At 44.3% G+C, this 23,032-nt stretch overlaps 1 protein-coding gene across 1 annotated transcript in view; it reads right to left on the bottom strand.

Annotated features, from left to right (window-relative positions):
- MPP7 (MAGUK p55 scaffold protein 7) overlaps positions 1-23,032 on the bottom strand; it is a 267,439-nt gene that overhangs the window by 189,507 nt on the left and 54,900 nt on the right. Inside the window, exon 2 of the mRNA XM_075271728.1 lies at positions 4,760-4,838. The gene's annotated coding sequence lies outside the window, so the exon portion shown is untranslated. The remainder of the gene's footprint in view (positions 1-4,759; positions 4,839-23,032) is intronic.

The raw sequence follows: 23,032 nt of genomic DNA, 5'->3' as shown, positions 1-23,032 counted from the left end.
TGGCACGGAGAAGCCAAGCATGGAAGAAAACATGTCCTCAAAAACCAGCAATAATGCAGATTTGGGTTCCTATTAGTTAGACTTTAAAGGGAACGTGTCACCATAAAAATCACCTAACAAGTTTTTATGTTAAACATCTATTTTAAGATTTTATTTTAATATATATATATATATATATATATATATATATATATATATATATATATATATATATATTAGCTGGTACCCGCGACTTCGTCTGCGGTGATTGTAGAAGTGGGTATATACAGGCGCAGGTAAGGTTTTCGTACTGTGTATAAGGTATGGGATATGAAATGCAACTTTGTATCTTGTTTTTGCTGTAATTCAGAGAATACGTGAGACTTTTGGGTTGAAGTTACTTTGTATTTGAGCCGCTATATATACGGTGTTGTGAGAAACTTTACATAGTGACTTTGGGACAGAAGTATTTGAAGTTAACCCTTTCCCGTCGATGGCATTTTTTGATTTTCGTTTTTGACTCCCCTCCTTCTAAACCCCATAACTTTTTTATTTCTCCACTTCCAGAGTCATATGAGACCTTAATTTTTCCTGGGACAAATTTTTCTTCATAATGCCACCATTATTTATTGTATATAATGTACTGGGAAGCAGGGAAAAAATTCAGAATGGGGTGGATTTGAAGAAAAAATGCATTTCTGCGACTTTCTTACGGGCTTTGGTTTTACGGCGTTCACTGTGCAACCAAAATGACATGTCCCCTGTATTCTGTGTTTCGTTACGATTCCGGGGATACCAAATTTATATGGTTTTATTTACTTAAAAAAATCCAAAACTGTGTTAAAAAATTATTTTTTGAAAAGTCGTCATATTCTGACAGCCATAACTTTTTTATACATCCGTGTACGGGGATGTATATGGCGTCTTTTTTTGCGGGGTCGGGTGTACTTTGTAGTTCTACCATTTTTGGGAAATGTTATTGCTTTGATCACTTTTTATTCAAATTTTTATCAGAATCAAAACAGTGAAAAAATGGCGGTTTGGCACTTTTGACCATTTTTCCCGCTACGGCGTTTACCGAACAGGAAAAATATTTGTATAGCTTTGTAGAGCGGGCGATTTCGGACGTGGGGATACCTAACATGTATGTGTTTCACAGTTTTTAATTACTTTTATATGTGTTCTAGGGAAAGGGCGGTGATTTGAATTTTTAATCCTTTTTCTTTATTTTTGTTTTCTTTATTTTTTTTGCATTTATTAGACCGCCTAGGGGTATTGACATGGGTGGGCGGTGTCGCGGATTGTCAGAGCGGTGGGGGTCGGCAAACATGGCTGCTCCGGAGCGTTAAAGAGAACCTCCTGGAGTATCGTTAAGGTGCAAAGTGGTAAAGTATATGTATATGTGATTGTGTGGGGTTAGGGGCGAGGCTGTAGAGGGCAATAGGAATTTTGTGGCTTGCTATGGTCCAAAGTGTGTGAGATTGCAGAGATGGTGGTGTGAGTTTGGGTTTTGTGGGGGTCCTGGCACAAACGTATGTGCGCTATTGTGACGAAAAGTAGCCTATTGTTTAATCGGGTGTATTAACTATGTTTGTGGAAAATTTCAGCCAAATCGGTGGAGCGGTTTTTCCGTGATTGAGGAACAAACATCCGAACATGCAAACATCCAAACACACAAACCCACAAACCCACAAACTTTCACATTTATAATATTAATAGGATTTATTTATTTTTTTTAATTATATATATAATATTTTATTTTTTTAAATTTTTTTAATTTAAAGTATCAAATTGTGCAATTTTCACAGCGGCCGCTAAGCCAAATAATAGACTGCTGCTTGCAAATTTTGCAGGAGTTTTCCTTAGCAGCTCATGTACATCACAGACAGGATTGCAATACAGATAATACCTCTATAGATAACACCACTGACTGATCACTGCATCCACTACAGATAAGAGATGATGTCTTGGCTTATCTAATCCTACTCCCTGCACTGAGAATGTCTAGAAAACTCCTCCATAGACCTCTATGAGACAACTCCAGATTATTGCTACCTATGGCCAGTACAGTAATGTATATCCATAAGTGCTGCTAATAAAGCAGAGAAAAAGTTCAGGCAAGACGGCCGCCCCCATTATCATGTACAGAAAATAGAATAAAAAATAAATAAATACAGTCAGACAATAAAAACAGAATAGAAAAAAAAAGAATATTTCACTATATGCTTCAATAAATAAGAAAAAAACCCCACTGGGGACACGTTCTTTTAAAGAAAAAAAAAAGTTCTACATTTCTGAAATTCTCAATATCTCTAACGACAGATCATGACAATGGTCCATAGATTCAGACCGTTCCAAACGATTGTAACAATTCTTGCCCGAAAAAATTGGGTTGTCCAGATTATATTGCGTCAAGCGGTCGTCTGGTGAGTATTTATTAATTTTCCTGGTCCCGAGGATGCTTTTGATGGACCCGGGGTTTCGGCAACATCGGATTCCCCGGTTCATGTGATCGGGGGTAACGTTTGGTTCCCCAGGTCACTCTGCCCCCCTCCATGTTACCTGTGTTATGGGGGCTGGCTGGCTATAGTAAAGCCAGCCCCCACAGTAATCAGTTACCTGCAAGATCGGAGGAAGACTGGAAACAGCAGAGCCAACCACATGCCCGGAGGTCATAACATCACAGGAACACCCAAAATCAGGTAAATTAATAAATACTCCCCAGACAACTCTTGTCACTGTATAACAAGCACAGCGCCATATATTATATAGTGACTGTGCTCAGCACTGCAGCTCAGCCCCATTCATTTGATAAAGGGCTGAGATATAGCATGGCCACATCAAATGGATATGACGTCAATGGCCTGAGAAAAGAAAGTGGAGCTCAATATTATGGTACTAGAAAATCCCTTTAATTGTACATAAGGTATGTCCTCCACTCACACATGTATATCTATCTATATCTAGATTGATAGACAGACAGATAGATAGATAGATGATAGATAGATAGATAGATGTAATAGATAGATAGATGATAGATAGATAGATAGATAGATAGATAGATAGATAGATAGATAGATAATTACAGAATCACATTTACAATAATTCCCTAATTGATATTCCACTCAAGGCTCTGATCTTACTCCACTCCGATCGGCGTGACAAGAGGTGTCATTCCTACTTCTAGCGCCAAATCCCAGAACTGTGCATTAAATGGGCAGAAATTTCTCCGCAGCTCCATAAATAAGCCACATTAACTCGATGGCTCCTCAGTCACACGGGCAATGGGATTACAAAGGATGCCAAAATATGCCGCCTTTCTGATCTGACTACAACATGTTCAGGCCCAGCTGCGGAATATCACTACATTATGTCCTAATGGTCGGAAAATATTTTATATCAGTTTCAAAAAGAAGTATTTCACCAGGGCGCTGCAGATCCTGCTCCTCATAACTCCAGTGCCCGCTATGGTCAGCGCCATGGATGCCCCTATAGTCAGGATTTATCTGCCTCATGTGGTATAGCCATGTAATGACATCACTCATTCATCTGGCCATGTAATAGGAGGAGCGGCAGCTACTACCACAGGGGAGCTGGCACCGGACCAGAGGTGCCCGGTGATGACAACTCTGGACATCTGGAGAGGCTATTATTAAACGGGTATTTTCAGATGTCGAGCTTTACGAGGACGATTAAGAAAATACATGGCAGCACTTGAAAATAAAACTCAGATCCTGCATTCATTTGTGGGACATGACCCTGCCAGCACAGAGGATGGAAATAGTGACCGTGGCAAAGTATTGTCTCCATGCCAGTTATAGTCGGGTAGATTAATGATAACACTGACTACAGACAGTCAATTGTCACCCGCACCAGGTCCAAGGGCCAGGATGAAGGCCAACGCCCCAAAAATCATTATATGGGGTAATTAATAAAGCCTCGAATGAGGAAACCAGGCCTAGCACATTATTAGGTTGCACCTACATGTAAGTGTCTTCATCCTGTTCCATACAAGATGCAGGCTTCTGGATTTTGATACCTCTAGCCAAAGGCGTAACCTGAAGCTCCTGGGCCCCCAATGCAAAATTTGTGATTGGGCCCCCACTTGCCATGTGCTATCTTTAGTACTGGTGCATTATCATGTTGCAGAGGGGGCTTTGGGCGGGACTTAAAGGGGTATTCGCATGACGCTTGTTCACTAACCTGTAGGCTTTTGTGCTCTCTTCACTTCCTGCTTTTCTCGGCACATTGGTGGGCGGGGTTTCACTTGCACAGGATTGGTTGTAAATGAATTACCACAGTGTGAAGCTGATGTAGCAGAGCTGGATTTGAGTCAGCTTGCATTACATACAGAGGTAACGGACTCCCTATCTCAGCCCTTATCAGCCAAATTCAATTAAACCGACTGATAAGAGCTCAGAAATCCCGGAGCTCTCACCTCCCCTATCTGAGAAGCTCCACAACTTATCAGACACAAACAGCTCAGAGCTGCTCCCAGCCCCTCCCTCCCGGAGAGCAGGAAGCTACATCACTTGACAAATGAACAGTTAATCCCAAGGGTCATAGAAACGGAGTGTAAACAATGAAGTGAATAAATTAAGATAGCGGCCAAACAAAGCAGTTTTGATAAAGCAATGCATTTAGGAAAAGTCTTAAAGCCACATAAACTAGCAGTATAGATAGGATCCTTGTGATGGGACAACCCCTTTAAGACAAAAGGAAAATTCAAAAACAGTGATATAGGCCCAGAAAATGATTTTTTATTTTTATTTTTTTTTACCTGAGTCCCTTTATAGTAAAGCCAGTGTGCTCCAGGTGTGGAATGACTACAAGGAATCTTCAGACATTATGGCTCTAATCTAGAAGAAAAAAAATATATACAGGATTGTAAATGTAAAGTGACACATTACCTATGTGATATACATACACCAGGCTTTATACATACACACGGTTTATACCACAATCACACTCTCCTTGTTCTGTAGGAACAATCATCCATCCTGTCAGTGATGATCTATGGGGTAAAAAACAGATATCCATCCAGTTATATGACAGTCACAACCTGCTGCAGAGCTCATCAATAAAAAAAAAAAATTATATATTAAATCAAATAGATAATTCAGCTGATATTTTACCCTCCACAGCGCCCATTCTTCAAAGTAAAAAAAAAAAACACAAAAACTAGAGTATAGCAAACTGGTGCCCCCTACTGTCCATACGCTGACGTGACAAGGTTTTACTTTCTGATGTAAAGGCTGAATTCATACAAAGTTGAAAAATTCAGGCCAGAAATTCTACCATGGAATTTGCAAATTCTGCACTAACCAGGCTGAAGGTTTCTGCCCCTCTTTCGCTTGAGTCTGGTATAATAACTCTCAGCACTATCGTCCCACTAAAATGAATGAGACTGAGCTGCAAAAAGGCGCACAGCCAGTGCGAGGAGGACAGGACTGTGTCTGTTGATGTCAGGCTCACTGCAACACCACAGCTGGTCGGCGGGGGTCACTGTAATCAAACTATCACCAACCTAATATTAATGAGCTATCCTTAGGCCTTTATATTAGGCGAGATTTTCGGTTAAAAAGAGACCCCTAAAAATATCTTGGTCATATAGTATCCTACTACAAGGACTCCAAAAAAAATTGATGGGGTCTGACACGTGGGACCCTGCTGATCAGCTGTTTGAAGAGGCTGCACCATTCAGGTGAGCAGTCTGGTTACGTCACAGTGCCATACATTATATAACGGCTGTGCTTGGTATAGCATCTTGCCCCATTTACCTGAATGGGACTGAGGGGCAAATAACCCATGAGACTGATAAATGTGATACCACGTGGCTTGACAAACAGAAGTGGCAGTCATGGAGCTCTGGTACCACTTCAAGCAGCTGATCAGCAGGAGTCCATTGATGACCTCAGAGATAGGTTATCAATTGATAACCCCAGGAAATCCCTTTAGAGGGGTTCTGTGGCCCCATATGGACCTAGGTCATCGGTATGTGATCCGTGGCTTCAGACACCCAGACCCCGCACAGATCAGCTGATCATGACCAGAGTATCAGAAATCAATTTAGGGCTGGAAAACCCCTTTAAGTCAATTGGCTGTCCATCTAAGTCACGCTCATGCTCAGGTGCTCATTGAAGCTGCTCTCCACATTTGCTATAGATATTAATGATTTATAATTGTGGCATTTTCCACTACATGGAATATTAGAGACGTATTCACACCTAGCAGTATGCCTCGCAATGTAGAATAGGTCGATGCATGACGAACAGAACACTAAGGGTCTGTGCTGTTGGTATCTATTCACACAGTAATACAGTGCAGCAGCTTCTCAATACTGTCACAGATTTATATTCTATTCCAGGAAACAAGAGCGGACAACGACCCCTCCGAATGCAGCAATGCTCAAATCCACACTGCCTGCTGTATAATCATTCCGGCTATAAAAAGTACACCGCCATACCGCCGTACACAATGTCCACCGCCTTTCATTTAAGGCTCTCCAGCACCACCACACTCCCCCTGGCACACAGCGATATCACTTGACACGACTGACCTATTGTGCATGGTGCCGATCATCTGATCCAGCCAACATGTAACAGCTTCCTCCCAAGAATTCACATACATAGGCAGCCCACATAGCGGATCATTTCTCACACAAGCTCCTCTGGAAATCTACTGAGTCCCAGCAAAGTTATTGATCTTACTTTAATATATAATAATACATTTTATTTCTATAGCGCCAACATATTCCGCAGCGCTGTACAATTAGTAGGGTTCAAATACAGACAGAAAGATACATTACAAAGAAAGTCATTTCACACACTGGGACTGAGGGGCCTGCTCGCAAGAGCTTACAATCTATGAGGTAGAGGGGGTGACACAAGAGGCAGCAGGGGCGGCATTGCTTATACAGAGGTCAGACAATGTTGTAATAGAGGTGACTGTCATTACACAAACATAGAACTTTATGAGCCGTCACCAGTCGTGTCCTTTAACATATGGATGGTGCTTGGACATATAGAGTTAGCCTGAAATGGCATCAAATCATGTGGGGTAATGTGGGAGCGGGGACAGAGGAGGGTTAAATTTTGGGGATTCTAATTATAGTACGGAAGGGTTTACATTAGGCATTGTGATAGGCCTGTCTGATAAGATGTGTCTTTAGGTTGCGCTTGAAACTGTAGAAATTGGGAGTTAATCTGATTGTCCGGGGTAGAGCATTCCAGAGAAGTGGTGCAACTCGGGAGAAGTCTTGAATACGAGCGTGGGAGGTTCTGATAATAGAGGATGGAAGTGTTAGGTCATTGAGTGAGCGGAGAACACGGGTTGGGCGGTAGACAGAGATGAGGGAGGAAATGTATGGAGGTGCGGCATTATGGAGAGCCTTGTAGATGAGGGGGATAACTTAATATTTTATTCTATAATGAATAGGCAGTCAGTGTAGCGACTGGCACCGACCTGAGGCATCGCTGTAGCGTCTAGACCAGGGGTCCTCAAACTGCGGCCCGAGAGCCACATGCGGCCCGCCAAGAACTTCTGTCTGGCCCCACCGACAACGCCGGCAGGCGTGCATTCATAATGAAGTTCCTGGGGAGCTCGGGCCAGGCCATGGAGCGCACTTCACTTTACCTATTGGAGGGCACCGCTCCCGATGTCTGTGCGACCTGCTCTGCCTCCGGCCCACTGTTTAAAAAGTTTGAGGACCCCTGGTCTAGACTGATAGATGAGCCTGGCTACTTATCTATTACTCTATATAGCGCCAACATACTCAGCAGCGATGTACACAGTGAATATACTTCATACTTGGGACTCATCAGCTAGTTTCCCCCAAAAGTACAGGCCATGGGATTATAAATCACACCATCTAACCCATATGTAATACCTCTCATTTTTAGGACCAAACCCAGTAAGACATATGGACACTTCTAATTCATTAGGCCACGGCCATCTTAAAGGGTTGTCCAGGATAACTCATGTTTTGATATTAGGCCGGGCAAAGTAAGGGGTAAAAACCCCACCCCCCAAAATCACACCCATTATTCATCGCTCCCCGATGGTCCAACGTCTCCCACTGTTGCTGCTCCGGTGTCTTGTTTTGGCGGTAGTCCCCACCATACTGAAGTTGGCCTCAGTGTCCTAAAGGAGAGGACACAGGACGTCACCGGTGACGTCCCGTTTCCTTTGCTAAGGTCCAGGATTGGCCTCAGAGGTCACATGCAGTGCGGACTGTCACCAAAACAAGACCCTAGAACTGCAGCAGGAGACACCAGAGAACCGGAGACAGGTGAATATGATTAGGGTTTTTTTTTCCACCTTCCCTGGCCCCATATCGAAAAACGGGTTACCCTGTGCAACCCCTTTAAAGAACAATTTTAGACAAGTTATAGATTAACCAATAGATACCATGATTGTAATGATCTATATAAATAGAAATCCAGTCATAAATTCAGTCATAATCCATCCAGTCACCTCCGGTGAGCGATTTACCCCTCCTTCTTACAAATTATAATAAAAGGGATGGGAGAGTCGGAGAGTCCTGAGAGCAGGTGAGGAAAAACTGACAGCCGGACCCATTTATACAAAACATACACACGTCATTGGTTAAAACAATGACCAATGGCATCCCATCTCCAGGCCGACTGTGAACGTGACCCCAGCAACAATAACACCATTGGTCAAGACTCATAACCAATCAGCAAACACAGCTAAGGAAGTAAAATCTGCCCAAGTAAAGACGCGAAAAATTACCTCAGGAAGAAGTAAAACCTACACGAAACATTACCTGAGGTGAATTATAATCCCATGGAGATCTGCCATATTAAATTACGGGATTCAGAGAAAGGTGAAGATTCTCACAATGTAAACTAGAACCAGTCTAAGGCCTTATTCACATATCTGTGGTAGTTTTTCATATGTGGAAAATGGTCTCCCCCCCCCCCCAATCTGTGACACTGTTCACATTCACAACATTAAATAACTTGTTTTACACATACGGCTAGTTCACATGTAATTAAGTGTCGAGGAATTTGATAGGAAAAAAATCCACTTCAGGAATTAGGGTTTTTTTAAGTGTTTTTTTTTTGACAAGGCGTTTTTTGAAGCATTTTTTGAGGCGTTTTCAGATTTTTTTTTCCCTCCAGCACAGTGTATGGACCTTGAAAAAACCACTAGCGGTTTTTGAAGTGGTTTTTTTTTTTTGCCAAAAACCGTGGTTTTTCCGCCTCCCATTGTTTTTTTTGCAGGTGGAATCCGCCTGAAGAAAGGTCATGTCACTTCTTTTTTCCGCTAGCGGAGAAAAGAACGCTAGCGGTTTAGATAAGACTCTATTGTGAAGAGGCGGATATTGAGGCAGATTCTGCGTCAAAATCCGTGCCATTTTGCTCCGTGTGAACTATCCCTTACCGTTTTAAAAACTGATGGCGGTCTAAGAGTATGTTCACACGGCGAAAACCAAATTCCGCCGTGTGAACTTCCGTGCAGCTAGCCGTGCACCGGCAAAGCAGTGCACCGGCATTCCGCTTCTGATCCGCAGGAAGAAGAGACACCTCGCTTTTTTTTCCAGCTAGCGGGAAAAAAAACCACTAGAGGGAAAAAGAAGCATGCAGCTTCCATTTAATTCAATGGGAGGCTTTTTTTTTTCAGCGCTGAATCTGACACAGATTCCACACCAAATTCAGCACTCTTTACCTCCGTGTGAATGTACCCTAAAGGTGTAACATACATTTTGGCACATAGCTATTGGATACGGCACAGAAGAAGCCGCATTCCATTATAGATAACAGTTTTCTTCAAGGAGGATTAGTTCTCTGGACATCGCCCACCCAGGAAAGGTATGCAAGATGAAGACAGACACAAGATGACATTCCACATTCTCAAGATTGGCTCTATATTCAGTCCAAAATCAGTTTTCATTAATTTCAGTGGGAGGCAGATACTTATTTTTCCTCCTAATAAAAGTTAAGTTTTAGAAATATACACACTCTGATCTTCTCTGGATTGTGCTGGATTTCGCCTTGTAGTATTTTGTTTGTTTGTCGTCCCCAGCCGAGGAGACAAGTTATCCGTGCACAGGAGAATTGGATCCATTTCACTTTGTTAAGGGGATATTGTCACTCCTTAGGGAGAGACTACCCTATAGGTGTGTGGAGTCTTATTAAGTCACTTGCGCTCCACTGTGAGGGATCATCCAGCAACCCTAAAAGGCTTTTGAAACCTTTCACTCCTTACTCACACCCAAGGTACAGATGCCATTCACAGACCTTAGTGCTGATGACCTGGCCATGTATTTCCATGATAAAATTGATAAGATCCGTCAGGAAATTACTGCCCAAGCCCCAGGTGGCATTGACTCCCACACCTACGATAGTACTGATCCCCTCACCAGCCGCACTTCAGACTGTCCATTCTCATCTTTTGAACCTCTTACAGAAGAGGAAGTCTCCCAGCTACTTTCTTCATCTCGCCCCACAACCTGCAGTAGTGACCCCTTCCCCTCACACCTTCTCCAATCTCTGTCCCCTGCTGTCACTACTTACCTTACTAAAATATTTAACCTCTCTCTCTCTTCTGGAATCTTCCCATCCTCCTTCAAGCATGCTGTTATAACCCCGCTACTGAAAAAACCCTCCCTGGACCCATCCTGTGCTGCTAACTATCGGCCCGTCTCTAACCTCCCCTTCATCTCTAAACTTTTGGAACGCCTGGTTTATTCTCGGTTAATTCGTTATCTCTCTGCTAACTCTCTGCTTGACCCCTTACAATCTGGTTTCCGCGCTCTGCACTCTACTGAAACAGCTCTCACAAAAGTCTCTAATGATCTACTAAAGGCTAAATCCAATGGTGACTTCTCTCTTCTTATTCTTCTGGACCTCTCTGCAGCTTTTGACACTGTTGACCATCAACTTCTCCTCACTATGCTCCGCTCAGTCGGCCTCAATGACACTGCGCTCTCCTGGTTCTCCTCTTATCTCTCAGACCGCACTTTCAGTGTATCATTCGCGGGCTCTGTTTCCTCCCCTCTTTCCCTTGCTGTTGGGGTTCCTCAGGGCTCGGTCCTCGGCCCCCTGCTCTTTTCTCTCTACACAGCCCCCATTGGACAAACCATTGCCAGATTTGGCTTCAGGTACCATCTTTATGCTGATGACACCCAATTATACACATCTTCCCGTGATATCACCCCTGCACTCATACAGAACACCAGTGACTGTCTCTCTGCTGTCTCTAATATCATGTCCTCGCTCTATCTGAAACTAAATCTCTCTAAGACTGAACTACTACTGTTTCCACCATCTAACAGATCTGTCCCTGATATATCCATTGCAGTCTCAGGCCTTACTATAACTCCTAGGCAGCATGCCCGCTGCCTCGGGGTCATATTTGACGCAGACCTTTCCTTCACCCCTCATATTGAATCACTCGCACGTTCATGTCACCTCCACCTCAAAAACATCTCCAGAATACGCCCTTTCCTTACCAGAGATACACTAAAGACACTTACTGTCTCTCTGATTCATTCTCGCCTTGACTACTGTAACTCCTTACTAATCTGTCTTCCCCTCACTAAACTCTCCCCTCTACAATCTATTCTGAATGCAGCGGCCAGGCTCATCTATCAGGCTAGACGCTACAGCAATGCCTCTGGTCTGTGCCAGTTACTACATTGGCTGCCTATTCATTATAGAATAAAATATAAAGTTATTACTCTCATCCACAAGGCTCTCCATAAAGCCGCACCTCCCTACATTTCTTCCCTCGTCTCTGTCTACCGCCCAACCCGTGTTCTCCGCTCACTCAATGATCTAACACATCCTCTATTATCAGAACCTCCCACGCTCGTATACAAGACTTCTCCCGAGCTGCACCACTTCTCTGGAATGCTCTACCCCGGACAATAAGATTAACTCCCAACTTCTACAGTTTCAAACGCAAACTAAAGACGCATCTTTTCAGACAAGCCTATCACAATTCCTAATGCACAAAATTGTCTGAACACTGTATAAGCAATGCTGCCCCTGCTACCTCTTGTGTCACCCCCTCTACCTCATAGATTGTAAGCTCTTTTGAGCAGGGCCCTCAGTCCCATTGTGTGAAATGACGTTCTTTGTTATGTATGTCTGTATCTGAACCCTATAAATTGTACAGCACTGCGGAATATGTTGGCGCTATATAAATAAAATGTATTAGTATTATTATTATCATGGGAAGAATATGCAAATCTGTCTCCCATGATGTTAATATGATAAAGAGAGCTCCCCCTAGTGGGCAGCATGACTGAGGCACTGTCTCCCTATAGTAACATCATGGGAGACAGATTTGCATATTCTTCCCATGATCCCTCACAGTGGAGCGCAAATGGCTTAATAAGTCTTCACACACCTATATGGTGGGCTCTCCCTAAGGAGTGACACTATCCCCTTAACCTGGTCTAGAAGCCGCTCACCTCTGCTAATCAGTCTTCTCTGTGCCGGGCTGAAGAGATCCAAACAGACCGAAACAGCTGTCCTCGGCTGAGAGACTGAGTTGGTAAAATCCCACATCATTGCAGCAAAGGCCTCTGGGAAGGTCGGGCATGATGTTAAAGGGAGCTCCTCCTAGTCAGCAGACAGATTTGCATATTCTTCACTTTGTTATGTATGTGAGTTGGGCACTGGTCCCTTCAATCATTTTTCAGCTATGTTCAAACAACGGATACCGAAAAGGTAAAACATTTTGAGGCAGACTTCTGCCTTAAAGTTCCTCTCCACTTTCCAGCCCTTTAACTTCCCACTGCGGCTTTTAGCTTTAGGGGCCTTTCACACCGAGGAAACGGAAGAGGAATTTGATGTGGACCCTTTGGTGGTACAACAGACATTGCAGGCAAATGCCCATGTAACCAAAGCCTTATTTTAAGTTTCTACTACTGGTTTAGGTTCCTCTCCACAGGGGGCAGTATTACTGTAGTCAGTGTTGCATTAGTGAAGATACTTATTTTATGGACTTCATTAGTGACAACCATGTCTGTGAGCCAGAATTTAGCCGAGGGCAATTATCACCTTTGCTTCCTAGAACTTCCTGGCAGCTTCACAAAGTCCATTACTCAGTAAAGGGTGACAATGAGCACAGGTGAAAGTGATATCGGGGGTAGATAGAAGGTGAACTCGGAGATGTGGTTTAAAGAATGATAAAAAACAAACAAACAAAAAAAAATTTTATTCTAACTTTTAAAAGTTTTTTTTTTCAGTGCTATAAAGGTTTTTCAATTTTCTTTTGAAAAGGTGCAAAGAGAGTTAAAAATAAAAAATAACTATTACGCACCAAACCCCACTGCTTCCTGGGTTCCCCACTGACCTCTAATTCCTGATACTTCTCAATATATAGGAGATGATCACTCAGCAATGAAGCTTTTCCTGCCATTCCAGTGTGTGGAAACCCGGGAAGCAGAAAGCAGCAGGGAAGCGGTAAGCATCGAAACAGCAGCAGTGAGTTGGGTAATCAGGAGGTACCGTGTATACTCAAGTATAAGCCGACCCGAATATAAGTCGAGGCCCCCTAATTTTACCACAAAAAACTGGGTAAACGTATTGACTCGAGTATAAGCCGGGGGGTGGGGGGGTGGAGGAGAATGCAGCAGCTACTGGAACATTTCAAAAATTAAAATGGTCAGAGTTTTTGGGTGCAGTAGATGCTGGGTACTGGGAAAGGGGAGGGGGTGTTTTGGTCGTCTCTCTGCCCCTTCCCTGAGCTTGAGGACTGTGGTTTTTCCCCCCACTTGGAATTTAGCCTGGCTGAATATAGGGGATCTGAGTGCTCCTATTAACCCCTTCCCGACGGAACAGGAGCAAACAAGTGTAATGAAGGTGTGTCACCTGTGTCGGGATGGTGAACAAGCAAACTGAGCTGCTCGTGCTTGTTGGTGGAACAAACAATCCTCTTTACTGGTGGTCTATCTGGGTGTTGCAGAGCCTGGTCACCATATGGGCTCTTCCATAACCACTGTCACAACACCTCCTGACAGATAGATTATAACAACCTAGATGGCTGGCAATTCCTCAAAAACGACCACCCTGCTTTTCACAGTCTAACGATCTATCCCCTCTCCAAGTCTGTCAAGTGGGCAAAAGGTCTTCGACTACACTGTAGAGGCAACGATCAGCAATTTCTCACCAAAAGGTACACTACCCAAAAGTAGCCTTAGAGCCTTTTTCTAGCACAGCAGGGGAAGCACTTTTACGCCCTCTTGTGGCAAAACCCAATATCTAATCAGACCACACCTGTAATCTTTTACCTATCTGTCTGCGTGCCGAGTTTTGCAGCAAGCTGACATTTCTATTAAGGCGCTTTATTCTTTTTGTCCAAGAGTGGAGTTCACTGAATAAAAATGTTATCTGAAAGACGTAGCCCGCAACATGAAAGCACCGAGCAGTGAAACAAGCAGCCATTAAGCAGTCTGCAGGCCTCGGCCCACCATAGACACGCCATACATCCTGTACCCTGCCTATAATTACAAGTCTGGTGCAGTCATTAGCAAGCCATGCAATTACCACACTATTAGAGCCCGCCGCGTCTGCAACCATTCGGGAGACATTGTCAGATACACACATAGGACTGGGCCGAACTGTATAAATACAATACATAGCATCTGGTGTCTTCTAAAGGAATAATTCGGCCAAGTTATAATATCCCAGTTATAGCTAAAAATGCAAATACACCACAATAACCCCAAGTCTTATACTGTATATTAATGACTTATATTTAGGATAGGTGTGCCGATGATGTCACATTCAAGTGAAAGGCTAAGCTGCAATACCAGACACAGCCACTATGCAACTTACGGCGCTGTAATTGGTATTTATTGAAGAGGTCGCAACAGTCACCCGAACACCGCGGCCGCTTAAATCAGCTGATTTGTATGGGTTCCGGGTTCCAGGCTCCGACTGATTATGAATTGATGACCTATTTTAAAGGAGAGGTTATCAAAATAGAAGTCCCAAAAACCTTTTAAAGGGGTGGTCCCACAAATAATGGAGTATTACTACCTGGGATCCAGCGCTCTTAAATTAAGCTGGCAATATACTTCAAAAAGTGTTGGCCAAACCCATCAGGATCAGCAGATGTCAGGAAAGACAAGGATCAGGTAGTTAGTCTTCCCATCTTTATTAGGGGGTGATGAGCTCCCTTCTGTAGGGTTTGGTAATGACAAAGTGACCATACATGTGTATGTAATGGAACGTTCATCGAGTAATCTTTGTTCGTTCAATGGTTTCTCAACCATCCACCTACTTCTGGTTAATGTGTATGCTACCTTACCTCCCCTCTCATACTCAGAACACAGGAATGCTCAGCTAAGCCGAGAATACATGTATATGAGAGCTGGGGAGTGATAGCCGTTAACCGAACAATTTGGCCCAACAACGATTTAATGTGTATGGCCAATGCCCATCTCCAATGTACACATTCTGTTGAAAAAGAGTCAGGACCCATGCACACAGGCTAATCTGGACTGGAAAATCGGGTCTGTATATTGACTGGTTTTCCCCAATTCAAGCTTCACTGCCCCCGTATAAGCAGCCATTTTTCTTGTGGCCACGGGCATGCAGTCGGCTCCGCCTGAGGCCTAGAAGTTTGACCCCCAGCGCCGGAAGAAGACACGTGAAGAGGCCGTTCCTGAAGAAGATGGAGGTGTCACTGGAGATTTCTCTTGCAGCATTGGGGACACCCCCAGTGCTGCGAGAGAACTCATTTGCATACCACCAAAAACCTGGATTTCTACCGAAGGGTAGCGCAGAGAAGACATCTAAGGGTCCCTTCACACGGCGTAAGCGCGCCACTCATTTAGACACGTATCCAAGCGCGGCGCTTCAAAATAGAGCCCATTGATTTCAATGGAAAGCGCGCGTATATCGCCGTGTGAAGGGGCCCTAAAGGTAGGAGAAGAATAGCCTTTCTTAAGGCTATTCCTACGTGTGATCGAAAAAAACTTTGATTTTAATGGCAGAATCCCTTTAAGGCTAGATTCACATTCTGTTTGGAGCCTCCATCGCTGTTTGCACCCAACATTTCTGGAGAAAAAAATTCTGCAAGTACAACTTTTACTCCCAGCAGTCTCAGTTTAAAAGAACGGACACCCAATGGATCCCATTTATAGTTAAAGGGCTTTGCATGTGAGCGCTGTTGTAGACGTCCGCCTGTGCTCCAACGCACCAGAACGACAGATAGGCCGAGGCCAGTGTAAACCTAAAGTATCCACCTTAGTTAGTTTTGGAGCTAGTCACTACGCAGGCGCTCAGATCTAGGGCACTGTTTGGCGACAATGTTGTACTGCCGAGTCAATACAAAGCTGGGGCCACAGGTGAATTTATTTCCCTAACAAACCAGTCTGTACAGGATGAAGGTAAAAGAAACCCTACAAAGTCACTATTTTGTCTCTTACCCATTGATATTCTACAACCAGTAAGACGCGAGTGTCCTGTGACAGGATCAAAGACTTGAGGAAACCCATTGATGGCTATCCAGAAGAAGAACAACTCCCTTATATCCTCCTCATATTTTAACCACAAAGGAAATTGCATTAAATGATCCTTTTATCTCCCCATGTGTGACCCTGTATGTTCCCTCTCCTAAATGGACTTCATTCTGCAGCCCTTTCACTAGTGTGCGGTCACTGATCCTATAATTAGCCGCGACATAAGCCAGTGCTGCGGGTGTGTGACAGATGTGAGCGAGCCGGCCAGCTCGCAGGGTCTCTAACACTCCGACGTGATCTTCTGCAGGGGGCCATTCATGTTACATGAGAGCACCAGCACTACATCGCCCATCGATATATGCAGGTATAGTATTGCAGGGAGCAGAGCAGGCACACTAGGGTATTGTTTAGAGCCATAATATGGTTCCATAGACTTCTATAGGGACCTTCGAAGAATGAACAATGACATCAAACGCCAAATTATGCAACTATTCTTTCTTATGTCTTTCTTAAAGACGTCCTTTCACTACCTCCTCCAACACACTACATCATTCAATAGCCACCCCTCCACCGATTCACGCACAGTTGGAATTTCTTCCGTTCCTGAGCACCCAATATGCTTAATAGGCTACAAGCACATGACCGAGTGTGCACACTAAGGAGGGACCGATTGTACAGAGGAATGGACCCGGGTGAAACATGGATTACATCTGAGTGGCTTCCGTCCCCCATTGACTTCAATCATGGAGGTCCCATTCCATTCTGATGTCACGGGATATGATATAACTTGTACCATAATAATTGGAACAGAACGGAGCATCGTGCATTCCATCGGAAGAGTCTTGGTCTGCACACTCGGTCATGTGTATGAGGCCTTAGGCTGGGTTTTTGATGCGAGCGGTTTGTTTCCGCTCACAGAAAAAAGAAGCGACATGCCCTTTCTTGCCATGAATTCCGCGGCGCGACACTCCCTCCCAACTAGGCCCATTCATTTGGGCCTAATCCGGAGTGGAATGTCGCAAATGGAAGCGGCATCCAGTCGCGGCTAGCCATTTTTTGGACCGAATTCTGAGGCGGCCGCAAAGTCCGGTTCAAAAAACCCTGTGTGTACCCAAGCCTTAGGATCTCTACTATCAGGCGGAGTTTCCATGCTGGCACTCTCTAATATAGGACTGCCTAGGCACCTGACAGTAGAGAGCCCACTTAGGATACTGGGTGAGGAAACAAGCAATAAAAATCAGTGGAGCAGCCCATACTAGAGGATGCAGAAAATTGGAGATGGTGAAGGTGGTGAAAGATCCTCTTATATATTTCTTCTAATGGAGAATATCCTTGTAATATGGCACTGAACAGAGCAAAATACAGTAGGAAATGGGGTGTGCAGATTTGTTTGCAATCTGAACGTATGGTAATTTTTTCCAAAAAATGATATACAAACTTTTTTTTTTTTTTTTTTTTTATTGGACGGCTCAAAATAAAAGTGGACTCTTCTCTCCCAGCTGAAAATCAGCGGGCCCCATTACTGTTCTTGCACAGGGGTCCTCTGTTGTTGGTGCTATGTTGTTGGTGTATGTGTGTGAGTTTTAGTTGGTGAAAGTGAACTGCAGAGACTCCCACTCACAATGCTCCAAGCTACAAAAGGAAGCGTACAATGAGGTTTGCATGGAAATGAAAATAAAGGATTCCTTTATGCCTCATTTATTTCCTCCTACATTCTGAATGCTGCAGGTCTGACATGAGAGATGCTGTATATTTATGGATATAGAACAATTTTTCATTAAAGAGGCATTCCCGTAATGCTCTGATCCATTAGAAAGGCAGTCCTAAAGCCATGTGATTTATCTGGTGCCAAGATGAGAGGATCGCCTAGCCACCAGACCGGAGTGTCGGCTAGCAACAGGACAGGAGCGTCGGCAAGCCACTGGACCAGAGCATCGCCTAGACTGCGGACCAGAGCATTGGCTAGCCACCAGACAGGAACCTCGGCTAGCCACCAGACAGGAACGTCGGCTAGCCACCAGACAGGAACGTCGGCTAGCCACCAGACAGGAACGTCGCATAGCCACCAAACAAGAACGTCAGCTAGCCACCGGACCAGAGCATCAGCTAGCCACCAGACAGGAACGTCGGCTAGCCATCAGACAGGAACGTCGGCTAGCCACCAGACAGGAACGTCGGCTAGCCACCAGACAGGAACGTCGGCTAGCCACCAGACAGGAACCTCGGCTAGCCACCAGACAGGAACGTCGCATAGCCACCAAACAAGAACGTCAGCTAGCCACCGGACCAGAGCATCGGCTAGCTACCAGACAGGAACGTCGGCTAGCCATCAGACAGGAACGTCGGCTAGCCACCAGACAGGAACGTCGGCTAGCCACCAGACAGGAACGTCGGCTAGCCACCAGACAGGAACGTCGGATAGCCACCAGACATGAACGTCAGCTAGCCACCAGACAGGAACGTTGGCTAGCCACCAGACAAGAACGTTGGCTAATTGTTGGCTAATATTAAGATGCCTCAGAGCATCGCTTAGCCACCAGACAAGAACGTCGGCTAGCCACCAGACCAGAGCATCGCAAAGCCACCAGACAAGAACGTCGGATAGCCACCAGACATGAACGTCAGCTAGCCACCAGACCAGAGCATCGCTTAGCCACCAGACAAGAACATCGGATAGCCACCAGACAGGAACGTCAGCTAGCAACAGGACAGGAGCGTCGGCAAGCCACTGGACCAGAGCATCGCCTAGACTGCGGACCAGAGCATTGGCTAGCCACCAGACAGGAACCTTGGCTAGCCACCAGACAGGAACGTCGGTTAGCCACCAGACAGGAACGTCGCATAGCCACCAAACAAGAACGTCAGCTAGCCACCGGACCAGAGCATCGGCTAGCCACCAGACAGGAACGTCGGCTAGCCATCAGACAGAAACGTCGGATAGCCACCAGACATGAACGTCAGCTAGCCACCAGACAGGAACGTCGGCTAGCCACCAGACAAGAACGTTGGCTAATTGTTGGCTAATATTAAGATGCCTCAGAGCATCGCTTAGCCACCAGACAAGAACGTCGGCTAGCCACCAGACCAGAGCATCGCAAAGCCACCAGACAAGAACGTTGGCTAATTCTTGGCTAATATTAAGATGCCTCAGAGCATCGCTTAGCCACCAGACAAGAACGTCGGCTAGCCACCAGACCAGAGCATCGCAAAGCCACCAGACAAGAACGTCGGATAGCCACCAGACATGAACGTCAGCTAGCCACCAGACCAGAGCATCGCTTAGCCACCAGACAAGAACGTCGGCTAGCCACCAGACAGGAACGTCAGCTAGCCACCAGAGCAGAGCATCGCTTAGCCACCAGACAAGAACGTCGGCTAGCCACCAGACCAGAGCATCACTTAGCCACCAGACAAGAACATCGGATAGCCACCAGACAGGAACGTCAGCTAGCCACCAGACAAGAACATCGCTTAGCCACCAGACCAGAGCATCGCTTAGCCACCAAACAAGAGCGTCGTCTACCCACTGGACAGGGACGTTGGTTAGCCACCTTACAGAAACGTCGGCTAGCCACTGGACACGAGCGTCGGCTGGAGACCACATAACCGAATCAATTCCACGCAGCTTTGAATGTGATATTGGTAGAAAAGGTTAATTGTTGGCTAATATTAAGATGCCTCCCCCCGCCCCAATAGGATAACTGCTATAATTTTCATTAACATTTAGAAAATGGTTAAGACTAGGAAAAAACGTTAAAAGAAAAAAGAAAAATGGCCGTGATACAGCAAAGCATGGTAAGCAATGACCTTGACAAAGAAATAAAAATAAGAAAATGTTTCCATATTTCACATTCTGCGACATGTTTCTTTAAATGTACCCACACATAAGAATTCCTGTAGGCACAGCAGCTGCTACAGGTGTCTGCGGCTGAACTGCTGCCATGTGAATAGACTCCAAACAGTCTCATAGCACAACCCTGGGCCCTTTCCTGAAGAGACAGTGAAGAGGACGGGGTAGTGACAAGCTTTGCTTTGTTGTGATAGCCATTTATTTCATGAAGAGCGTGCTCCCTCCTCTCACATTCCGCTCAGTCTGGAATGTGCGCTGGTCATTGTGCCAACCGGCTACCCATCTGGGAAAAAAACAAACAAAAACAACAAATATGCAAAAAGCTTACAAAAACTCACCCACGTGAATGCAAAAATTCTATCTGTACCGGTTAACCCTTGCTGAACGCAGCATCTAGCCACATGTACGATCGTCCAGATAACGCTTACAAATGACATCACAGCTGACCCCAATTCACATTGCACATACCCCACTACTTGCCATAATGTGAGCTTCATTAAAGCACAACACACACTGGGTGTTTTTTTCACCCCAGTAAATTACAGTAAATGTTCTTTGGTTTTTTTTTTTGTTTTTTTAAACATTCAATTAAGTGGGACTGAGCTGCAATACCAAGTACAGCCACTACACAATGTACGGCGCTGTGTTTGGTAAATAGTGATGAGGCCACAGCAATCATTATCAGGCCTCATAGACACGACACAATGGATGTTCAGTTTTTAACGGCTAGCACACTGACCCACTCATTTCTATGGGTTCCGTTCGGGGCATTATCATACAGGCCCAAAGCATTATGGTAGCAGTAGCAGCCTGTTGCCATACAGGCCCAAAGCCTGTGCTAGCAGTAACAGGCTATTACTACTACTTGGGCCTATATGGTAATATCCCAGACCACGTGACATCTGGGATATTACCATATAGGCCTGAAGCCGGCTAGGATTAACATGAGCACAAACAGAATGTCATGCATTTTCCCCCCTCGGCTTATACTCGAGTCAATAAGTTTTCCCCGTTTTTTTGTGGTAAAATTGGGGAGGGGGTCGGCTTATATTCGGGTCGACTTATACTCGAGTATATACAGTAATATATTTTATTTATTTTTTAAATATCTCCACTTTCACTTATTAGCCGCTCTCTACCTCTTTATATAAATAAACAGACTGAATGAAGATAGAGTCCAACTCCTTCCTTACCTTATACTTAGAAGTCTATGGAGAGGGGAGAGGGAGAAGGAGGCTAACTGACTTAATAACTCATCCTGTGCAGTGGTAGACTTCTCTTGAAACAGCAGTGTCAACAGAGGTCCATTCCTTGAAGTTGCCTTTTCTAGTAGCCCCCGCCGCCCCTCTCCATAGAGTCTATGTAAAAGAAAAAATTATTCAGTGTTATAATGGAAAAAAAAAAAAAAAAAACTATTTGTGTATTAAGATATATTACAAAGTCTTTTATATTCACCTGCACCATCTATTACTGAAAACTGGTTTAGAACTGGAGAGAAGCCTTATATAAACACACTAGCTGGTACCCGCGACTTCGTCTGCGGTGATTGTAGAAGTGGGTATATACAGGCGCAGGTAAGGTTTTCGTACTGTGTATAAGGTATGGGATATGAAATGTAACTTTGTATCTTGTTTTTGCTGTAATTCAGAGAATACGTGAGACTTTTGTGTTGAAGTTAATTTGTATTTGAGCTGCTATATATACGGTGTTGTAAGAAACTTTACATAGTGACTTTGGGACAGAAGTATTTGAAGTTAACCCTTTCCCGTCGATGGCATTTTTTGATTTTGGTTTTTCGTTTTTGACTCCCCTCCTTCTAAACGCCATAACTTTTTTATTTCTCCGCTCCCAGAGCCATATGAGGTCTTAATTTTTCTTGGGACAAATTTTTCTTCATGATGCCGCCATTAATTATTCTATATAATGTACTGGGAAGCAGGGAAAAAATTCTGAATGGAGTGGATTTGACAAAAAAATGCATTTCTGCGACTTTCTTAGGGGCTTTAGTTTTACGGCGTTCACGGTGCAACCAAAATGACATATCCCCTGTATTCCGTGTTTCGTTACGATTCCGGGGATACCAAATTTATATGGTTTTATTTACATTTTGACCCCTTAAAAAAATCCAAAACTGTGTTAAAACATTTTTTTTTGAAAAGTCGTCATATTCAGACAGCCGTAACTTTTTTATACGTCCGTGTACGGGGATGTATAGGGCGTCTTTTTTTGCGGGGTCGGGTGTACTTTTTAGTTCTACCATTTTCGGGAAATGTTATTGCTTTGATCACTTTTTATTCAAATTTTTATCAGAATCAAAAGAGTGAAAAAACGGCGGTTTGGCACTTTTGACCATTTTTCCCGCTACGGCATTTACCGAACAGGAAAAATATTTGTATAGTTTTGTAGAGCGGGCGATTTCGGACGCACGGATACCTAACATGTATGTGTTTCACAGTTTTTAACTAGTTTTATATGTGTTCTAGGGAAAGGGGGGTGATTTGAATTTTTAATCCTTTTTATTTGTTTTTATATTTTTTTTACTTTTTTTTAAACTTTTTTTTTGCATTTATTAGACTTCCTAGGGGTATTGACATGGGTGGGCGGTGTCGTGGATTGTCAGAGCGGTGGGGGTCGGCAAACATGGCTGCTCCGGAGCGTTAAAGAGCGCCTCCTGGAGTATCGTTAAGGGGAGGGGCAAAGTGGTAAAGTATATGTATATGTGATTGTGTGGGGTTAGGGGCGAGGCTGCAGAGGGC

This window comes from Leptodactylus fuscus, chromosome 4 (assembly GCF_031893055.1).
Source record: "Leptodactylus fuscus isolate aLepFus1 chromosome 4, aLepFus1.hap2, whole genome shotgun sequence".
Classification (NCBI taxonomy): Eukaryota; Metazoa; Chordata; class Amphibia; order Anura; family Leptodactylidae; genus Leptodactylus; species Leptodactylus fuscus.
The sequence above is the reverse complement of the archived record's forward strand: the minus strand, read 5'-3'. Positions and strand labels throughout refer to the sequence as shown.